Source organism: Aptenodytes patagonicus, chromosome 1 (assembly GCF_965638725.1).
Source record: "Aptenodytes patagonicus chromosome 1, bAptPat1.pri.cur, whole genome shotgun sequence".
Lineage (NCBI taxonomy): Eukaryota > Metazoa > Chordata > Aves > Sphenisciformes > Spheniscidae > Aptenodytes > Aptenodytes patagonicus.
The window spans coordinates 94,318,143-94,327,773 of NC_134949.1; positions in this window are offsets into that span (position 1 = coordinate 94,318,143).

Consider the following 9,631-nt stretch of genomic DNA (forward strand, 5'->3'; position numbering starts at 1 on the left):
GACAGGGTCAAGTCACACCTGAAGCTCGGGTGGGCACTTCCTGTTTTCCTTCTTTCTGCATGGGACACGTGTGCGTATCCAATACTCTCCAGAACTGGAATGCCAGAATGAGATGGAGCAGATGCAAAAGGCCAATACAGTCGTCTAGGACTTATTCCCCCGCCAACAAGATACCCTCCAGTGCTCTGCCCAGTCCAGATTTAAGTGACTCAGGCACCATGAGCTCTTGCCATCTCCCTTGGGAAGTTACTTGCAAAGTTTTAATACATCTCCTCCTAAGCCTCAAAAGCCTCACCCTAGACTTGCCTTTGTCCAGTAATCCCATTGCCCTAACCTTCCCAGTAAAAAATCTCCTGCTCTCTGATTCTTCATATCACAGCCTGGTGGCTTGTCGTTTGCCCAAGCTAAATGTATCTACTTCTTTCACTATCTCCTCATAAGTCAGTCTCTCCGTCTTTCAATCACTTGTGGTGTTCTTCTCAAAGAGAATTAAATCTCTCCCTCTATAAATAGTTCTGGTTGGTGTTCCAGTCTGTTGCTAATCTTTCCATTACCAAAACTTCTTGACATTTTATAGCCCACCGTCTGCTGTGCATGATGGCATGCAGATGTTAGTCATACAGATGTCAGACATTTTTGGCTACCAGTACAGCAATAAATAAATATTTCTCTAACACAAAAACTTGAGAACTTGCCTTAAATGAACTAAGTAATGAAAAGTTAGTTCTGTACTGAGTTCCCTTTGCTTCTTGCTGTTGATGAATAAAATCTCATTTTGCCACTCACGTTCGGGAAAAAAATTCTCACTCTCCTTCATATTGTTCCTTAAAAAATCCCTAAAACCTCCCCTTTGCTAAGATGCCCCCACACCACTGCCAATGAGTTAATTGACATAAATTTGGCCACTGGTGGGCTACCACAATGGTCTGGCACTCCTGCCTCCATTCTCTCATTGTCCCTTGAGCTCTCGCATCCATCTGTCCACCTATTGTCTTCAACAGAGATTATCATCTCCCTGGAGAAGAGATTTTCTTGATGTTCCAGATTTTTGATTGCAGGTACAATAGCATCCTGGCCATAGCCAAGCTACTAATAGCCACCATGGATGAGATCATAAAACCTTACTCCTTTAATGAATTTTTAGCAGTTAACAAGAATAAGTTTGTATCAGATGTAATAGTGTATTTCCAAGGGTGAGATTAAGGGCAAATAGTCTTGGAGTGTTGGTCACAGTTTTAGCATCAGACAACTATTAGCAATAGATATTTGCAGACAGCTTTCAAGGGGGGGGGGGGGGACACACATTAGTGGTGGTGTGAAACCAGTACATTTCAGTAGGTAGTTTTTGATAAATTGCAATGTTGTTAGTCCATAATAGGATTGGGTTGCTTTCTCTGTTGGGGTTTTTTTTTTTCCCTCTGGGAGGGGTAGCAACTGTAATACTAGTAACACAAATGAAAATCAGAGAATAGAGTGTGTGGAAAAGGAACAAAATGGATTTGGTATCTGGTCATCTGCTTTGTATCCTGCAGAGATGTGATAGATCCCAAATGGTTTTGGAGAGCACGGATATGTGGCCTCATGCTTCTGGCGATTAGCAAATCTCCAGATTTTCACTATGGGAGGTGAAGCGAGTTGGCTACTTTATAAGCATCTGCATCATGTGACCATTTAATATTAGCCATCTCTGTAGAAAGGACACTGAAGAGAACTAGAGGTCCAAATACAGTGGCATTTCCAACAGCAGTAGATGTGTATCAGTGTAAATTAGACTTCCTTACTCCAACAATGGGACTTTCTAAGATATCTGCAAGTAAGGTATCTAAATCATGTTTTACCCATGCCTACATCACTGTACGTTACTTGATACTTAAGACAATCTCTTCTTGGTAGATAGCGGTTTTCCGTTCCTTGCTCTCCATTGTGAGTGCATGGACACACATATACACTCACAAAATTTTGTATTTGACTAAACGATGTCTGCTATATCTTGATTCTCCCAGTGCTGACGCACACGTGTAAAGCAGCTTTAACAGTTCTGGTCATTTTTGTGTTAAATTTCCATTGCTACTGGAAGAATCCCAGGTCACCTCCCATCAGTGGAAGCAGGAGCTTGCTATAGTAATTATGGAAAAAATAACAACATCCAGACATGAAAACTTGGACCAATTATTTCACCTGGGACCTCTTTCACAACATATTTGCTTTCTCATTTCTTTCTCTCTCCTCTTTAATTTTTGGAAGGCTGTGATCTCCCCTAAGTTTTCAGCTTAATTGTATCCTATAAATATGAGCAAAATCCAGGAGTCTTCAGTGAAGACAGGAACTTTGCCATTGAATTCAAGGCAGCTGGGTTCATATATCAGGAATGCATGTGCGTTTACATACAAGGCTGCCTTTAACATAAAGATAAGAAAGCAAAACCAGCAATGGAAATATCAGTCCTTACTGTTTATTTCTCTGAAGAAACCTGTTATACAGATTTCCCACTCTTTTGTTTTGTTCTTTTTGGAGATCATGAATTGTCAGGTAGATTTTATCATTAATATAACTCTCTAAGGTGAGGTGGCAGGGAAATAAACGCACTTCTTTTGGTCTTCCAGGTCTGCTCAGCACAGGCCTCCTGCCACTGTTTCTCCTGTGACGCAGCCCATTCATTGGAAGGAAATGTTGACAACATTGGACTGCTTTATCCCATGTATTTAGACGGAAGCTGCCTGGACTGGGAAGTCATTCTTTAGTCATACAGTATGTACAGAGGTACCAAACTCAATGGTAAGAACTTACCGCTCTATAGTAATACTAGTGCTTCTAGTACACGGGCACTAAAGTGCTCCATAAACAGCCTGCAACAATGATCTATCAGAGCAGAGCAGTGAGTTTGTCTCTGAATGCTTAAAAATAGCAATATATATGGTCTCTGTATATTGTAAGGGGATCAGATCCAAAAAATAAACCTTGAAATGCTATCTAATGTATAGCCTATCAGATGTGTCATTTCAGATGTGAGCCTCTACAGGGGTATAATCCAAGAACAGCAGCAATATATTAATAAAACATGCTTCAACCACATTTTTTCTGGCAGATAGTACTTTTGCACTGTAGCCCAAAATATATAATGAAATCCAGATCTCACTAGTTGCTGGAATGTCCTTTGTCAATAACTGTGAAAAATGTCTTTCGCCCTCCAGTGCAAAATGTGGAATTTATGTGCATAAGTTCTTCTACCCTTAAAAAGTATTTTTTATCCTGAATGAAAATACTGACACTGATTGTGCATGGCAGAGACCACTCCCTACCTCTGCTGTATATCCTAATCCCTTCTGCACCAATTTTGTTTATGTGAATTTATTGTCTGTGAAGTAGACTACCTCAGCAACCTCAAAACCCCAGATTTTCTATTATTGTTGGATTAAAAATTAATACCAGTATTAGCGAACAGGAAAGAAGTGCATATGTACATCTCCTCAATGTGAGACACTGTATCAGGGACCAGGATCCTTTTTTATTCTTTGCTTTTTCTGCTAGTGAAACTGTTAGAATTCAATCACATTGCTAGTTTTTGGCCTGGTGGAAACCTATCCACATGGCACCAGTTTGGGTTTTGTTCTGACCTGACCTGAGATTGGGTCACAGACCTTAAAAAAACCAAACAACAAAACCCCTCATTCCCAAATCCTTTGGACCAATGTCATGGCTCAAGACTTCTCACACCATTTTGCACCCTCTTCATATGTTTTTAGTTGAAAGCACCAGAATATTCAGCATTGTTCTATTGCCAGCTGCTGACCACTCACCATCATCTCATGAATTATGGTTTGAGAACGAGCTGCCTACATCATTCTGCGCCTATTTCTGCTTCCAGAAGTAGCACAGGAAGGTCACTGGATTCATGTCCCTGTAGCCTGGTGGAATGATGAGACTAACCAAATTAGCCATTTGCCCCCTCTCCCAGGTGAGTAGGTTCTGCCTACTGAAGGGAAACAAAATTCTGCAAGGAAACAGGAAGAACTGTATTCACCAGCCAAACAGTGTATTCAGGAGGCTGGCATGGGCCTTCCCAAAGCAAATGAAACCCCTTAAAGGAGGCTGTGGGATCTTCATCCCGCTCTAAATGATTCCACAGCTTTTGATTCGATTTTCTAAATACTCGAGTTTAAGCAGATACTTGCCTATTTCTCCTCTGTCTCCCCAGTGTGCTTCTCCAAGGTTTGGGTAGTAGACACCGGTGCTGAAAACTAGTTCAAGGCAAGAACTTAAAAGCCCTGGGCTTCCAACTACTTGTACTCCTTTTCCCCATTTTATGACCCCACTTACAGGCCCCTGGCCTGTGAAGCACTTGACAGTCAGAGCACTGACCGCAATGGGTGCCCCCCTCTGCCACCCGCCAAGGAAAGATTCCAAAAGTGTCTGGCAGAGAAGATCTAGTTCAGCCCAAAGGAGACGAGGGAGAGCCACAGGCTACCACTGAGCGAGACACAGGAGTGCCTATTCACACGAAGGAAAGAGAAAAGAGTGACTCCACTGAAGATTAAAGACTGCAATGCCCCTGATAGCATATAAATAAAGACAAGGGCCATGAATGCCTGCAAGTGAGCATAAACAGCCTGACAAGAAGAGTGGTACATTATCTGCACATGATAATATTTCCAGCTGTCACTTTCAGGCTTGAACTGTCTTCAGTCTGACCTGAAGCAAAGGGACATAAACATTAAATTCTTATTCTACTCCAGTCTTTCACCTTGCCTTGCCTGGCCTTCCCTCCATAGAGCCATGCGAGCACCAAAGTGAGGTGAAACTTCAGTACATGCTTAAGTGCTTTTCTGACTTAGAACCATCAGAGGATTTGAATCTTCTCCATTGACTAGTAATGAATGTTAGGACAAGAATGTGTGCAGACGTGTAACTAGTAATTTTTTATATTCATCCCCAAAGCATTCTGACACGTAATCACTGCGAGTAATCACTGAGCACAGCCCTGTTTTGGAAGGCTCTTTTATTGCTGAACTGTAGCACACCCTGGTTTTTAAACATGATCTTCCTCCACTCCTACCCCTTCAATTTTATAATCAAAACAAGTCTTTAAAAAAAAAAATTTAAAAAAAACAAACAATTTTTTTATTTAAATTACAGGGTGCAAAAAAAAAATTTGTAAGCCAGAATATTTTAGGACAGATAATAAGGCCCACAAACATGTAAGGAACAACCGCCTCTGAATCAGTGGGCTCTGTTTTCTGGCAGAATCTCATTGAAGTTCCTCTACCAGTGCAGAGGAGAGCTGAGTCTTCCCTGGTAAGTGAATGAGCTGATTGTATTGCAGGACAATTTCTACTTGATCTTCTTCCAAGTGTGCAAAGCCATAAGTGATTCCATTTGGACAAAACAGTTGTCAAAGAGATCAGACCTGGGAGCTCTGCATTAAGAATCCAAGTCCTAGTATTTGTGCAAAGAGAGAAGTTGCATAACCACCAGCTTCCATCCTGCTTAAATCTGCTTTGTACTACAAAGTGGGGCTGCGAGAGCCAGGAGAGAATTCCCCCTCTGTTCAGAAGGGCTTGACATCAACCAGCAGTTCCCCAGACAAAGGAAGGGAGAAGGACAAAGAAAGCACGTCAGAGAAAGGAGGTGGCATGGATCAGTGTTCAGACCTATGCTAGCATAAAGTCCTCTTGTGCAGAGGTGCAAAAGTGAGATGAGAATTCAGGCCCTTGCAGCTGGTGAGTGCATTGCCGTGGCCAAATTCATTTAGCCGTGAAGGCATGTGATTTGGGAAAGGTAACCAATGGCACTTCATGGGACAATCTTGAACAGCAGCATCATGAGATGCCAGTAGTACAGCTTCCCTGTGAGGTTATACCGCAGTAAGAGACGGATGTTGGCCCCACTCATTGATGATTGGAGCTAATGAAGTCTTCTTTTCCTAATAATTTGAAGCACTATTTCTGTGACTGACTGTCTGTAACTATCCCAGGACTATTTCTGTGGTTTTCTGAATGCTACACCTCAGCAGCTGTGTTATCGAGAAACCACTTGCAGCACACTGCAATGGCTTTATCACTTCCATCAGCTTGTGACTAGGTAACACTGTTTGCAAGGCTGGCAGATGGCAATCTTTGTATTCATTTGCTCTCATGCATAACACTTTCATCTTCATGTACATAACACCAGTTGCATCAGTCAGTTTGGGGTAGAACTTGTGTCAGTCCTGGCCAGAAGATGTTTTGTTCTCCCTGGCTGACGTTTCCATCCCAGATGTCAACCAGATGTAGAACAAGAAATGGGTCTATGTGAGAGCCTTCCTCTCACCAGGAAGCTCTGTAAAGCGGGCAAGGAGAGGTGCTAAACTCAAGCTCAGCTCGAGCACAGGCAAATAATAACACCCAGACATCAGAATTTCACTGCGTCTCAAATATAGCCTGAACCTTTGGGGCTGCAACCCTGTCAGGGTTGCCTCCTAACCTAGGAGGCTTAGCCTCAGTTTAAGACATTTAATCTTTAAGTTTGTAATATTTATTTTTAAAGCCTGAAGTGTCACATTGCCTCACCAGTTTCTAAGCAACGTTCCTGGGGACTCCACAGAAAAATGTATATTTAAAAAGTGAAGACTCAAATGAGGCCAACCTATTTATCAAAAGCGCCTTTCTATTTTAGGAGCTTGATCTGACTAACCAGGCACTGCTCTTTTTATTATGGGTCACTGCTTTTGCAAGCCTCCCTGTACTGACTCCTTTTCCTGCTTACATACAGGGGGCTGCAGCACAGTTCCCCTGTTTACACTATTAGTTGTTACTTCCCCAGCTGCTGGCTGGGTTATGACCCCAGTCAGATCACTAATAATAGCCTCCTCCCCTCTCAGGAAAGCAAGGAGCCAGCGGGGTTCAAGAAACCTGTCCCTTCTTAAAGCATCAACAATGTCTGGCTTCACAGGATTCAGGCTCTGGTGCTCTCTACTCTAATAACCCCCCACCAGCATCAGCAGGGGAACCTACACCTGCTTATCTGGCTCCCAGCTCCCCAGCACTGTACAAAGCAGCTGATGCCAGTTTTTCCAGCCCCTTGCCTCCTTTCACCTTCCTTGTAATCAGTTTCGCCCCCATTCTCTGGAGGATTGCCTGGAAGCCTATTGAAAAAGAAAGCTCTTCCCACTTGCACCTCTGGCTGTCTCCTTCTTGCTGCCACCTTATTCCTCCAGATTTTGAAGGACTGAGAAAGAACCCTAGTTCAGGAGGTAGCTGACTTTCCGTTTAATTCCTTAGCGGCTGAAATAATGTAGTTGTGCACACATCCCTTGACACACTCGATATATGTATTTTTAAGTCTGATACCTAAAGCAGAGTATAAAAAGACTCACAGTACTGTTACCCTTAAACAGATATGTATTTTCCCTTTGTGGACATAGCATTAACTTTCAGTTCCTTATTAAAGCCACTCTGAGGGCTACAGGGTTTGTACATTGCATTTCACCTTTCTCAGATTGCTCATGTCAATTCTGTGGGCTACAGAATTCATTTCCATAAGCCTCCAGGGAGCTGCACTCTTCAGGGGTGGGTGCCGTTTTGATCTCAAATTTCCCATATAGATGTGTCCATAGGATCTCATTCCATCCTTCTGCCATGACTTCCAGTCCAGCCAAGAAGGTCTCTTATAGGCTTGATTTGAAGACTAAGCAGCAGAAAACCACCACATTCTCGGGGAAATTAACCCAGCGGTTAACTGAGATCATTATTAAAAAATTGCAAGTAATTGCAATTACTTCAAGTCTGCATTTGTCAGGATTTAATTCCTAATCATTGGATATCCTTCTGCCTTCCTCTGCTGGATTAAAAAGCAATTTACTTTCAGAAGTCTCTTTCCTGTGTATGCATGAGATCATGACCAAGGTGTGGCTGTGCCTTCCACATAGTAATGATCCCACCACCATTTCAATGGGATCATATCCAAACATGAGGTCATTCTTTGAACCTTTTGCAATCCTTTTGAAAAGCTTGATGTGCATGGCAGTAACCACCTTATTGCTACTACATATGACTTGCTAACTTCTCATTGACATGCTGGCAGACTTTCTCCTTGCTGCAATATCACACCAAAAGCTTATTTCCAGTGGCTTCTATACTGTGACCTTTAAGTCCCTTACAGAATAGCTGCCTTCTAGGATATTGTTCTTTATCTTATGCATGTTTCACGCATTTTTTTTTTGCTTCTTGCTGTATGACCTTGCATTGGCCCTTTAAAATATAAGTTCACTTTACCAGAAGTCCCATGTTGGCCTGTATAAATTACTTACTTTCTAAGAAATTCTGACACCAAATATTTCCAGCAGTTGTTTCAGGTTTATTCCTCACCTCAGATAAAGATACTAAGAAGCATCAGCCTTGGAAATAATCCCTGTGGCTCCATGTCTTGTTATGTGCTAGTCTCTCCCTACAGCTGCCTTACAATCTATCGTCTTCACTGATCTGCCACCCTTTGATACATTTAAGACAGATTCTGTAGCATGCTACTTTTTTAATCAGGTTGGGAGAGCAAAGCAAAGTTCTCACAGAAATTCTTTAGTGTATCTATAATTGGATAGAATAGACAGCAGAGATAATAAGGCAACCTGTTTCTTTCCTTTGTTGTCACGTACTGAGTGTGTTTTTCTTGGCTTCATTAGACCTATGCAGATAAATGATGTTTTGCTTCTGTGTGGTTTCAAACTATCACCAACAAGAAAATTAAGGCAATTTAGTTTTTTTTTTTAAAAGTAATTTACCACAAATTAAATACTTGGCTTCAGCTTTGTAGGGTCACTTCTTTTTTTAATCTGTGTAATAAAACTAGAGGAAACATTTAAATGAAAACATCATTTTGAATTATATTTTCTTTAAAAGGTCACACTGAGAAGTGTAATGTTTAGAGACTTTTTTTTTTCTTGTCAAGATTAATAAACCAGCAGACCTGCCACTAGTTTAAGTGGAAAATGTTACCTACCCTTGCTCCGCAGAGCTCCAGTTTTGTGGTCCTTGTGAGAGGTACGATCCTCTTACTTCCCAGCTGATGTAGGATATGATATTCTGGGAGGGGCTGTGCATTTTTGCACTCATGTTAATGTGAGCACAGGCATTCAGCATCCTCCTCTACCTCCAGGGCAAACCACTGGCCACAGAATGCAAACTGTGGACACATATTAGCAAAACCACTACTAATGTTTATCAGTGCACTGGACAACAAAGTAAAAATGAAGCAAATAAGGAAAGAGAGAAAGAAAAGAAAGCTTTTTATCCTTGAAACATTAATTTCAAGAGAAGTAGAAGATACACCTTCTCTCCCCCCCCCCCAATAACTGAGATCAAATCCAGTATGTTATCACGGAAATGTAACAGCATCTCTGTAAATAAGTGAAATTGTAGAAAACAGTAAAAGTAGTATTAAGGTCTTGGATGTTTTTAGGTGTTACCCATCGACTACAATTAAGTGGTGTTTTACACTGAAGGTGCATGACACACTGAAGCCAGTGTGAATTGGCTAAAGACCAGGTGCTGGCAGCATAGCTGTGCCAGTTTACGTCAGCTCAATAGAATGGTGTCGTTTACACCATGAAGGGAGAGCAAAGGACGTGACCCTGTCTTTACCCATGTCTCTTTAGGTGGTT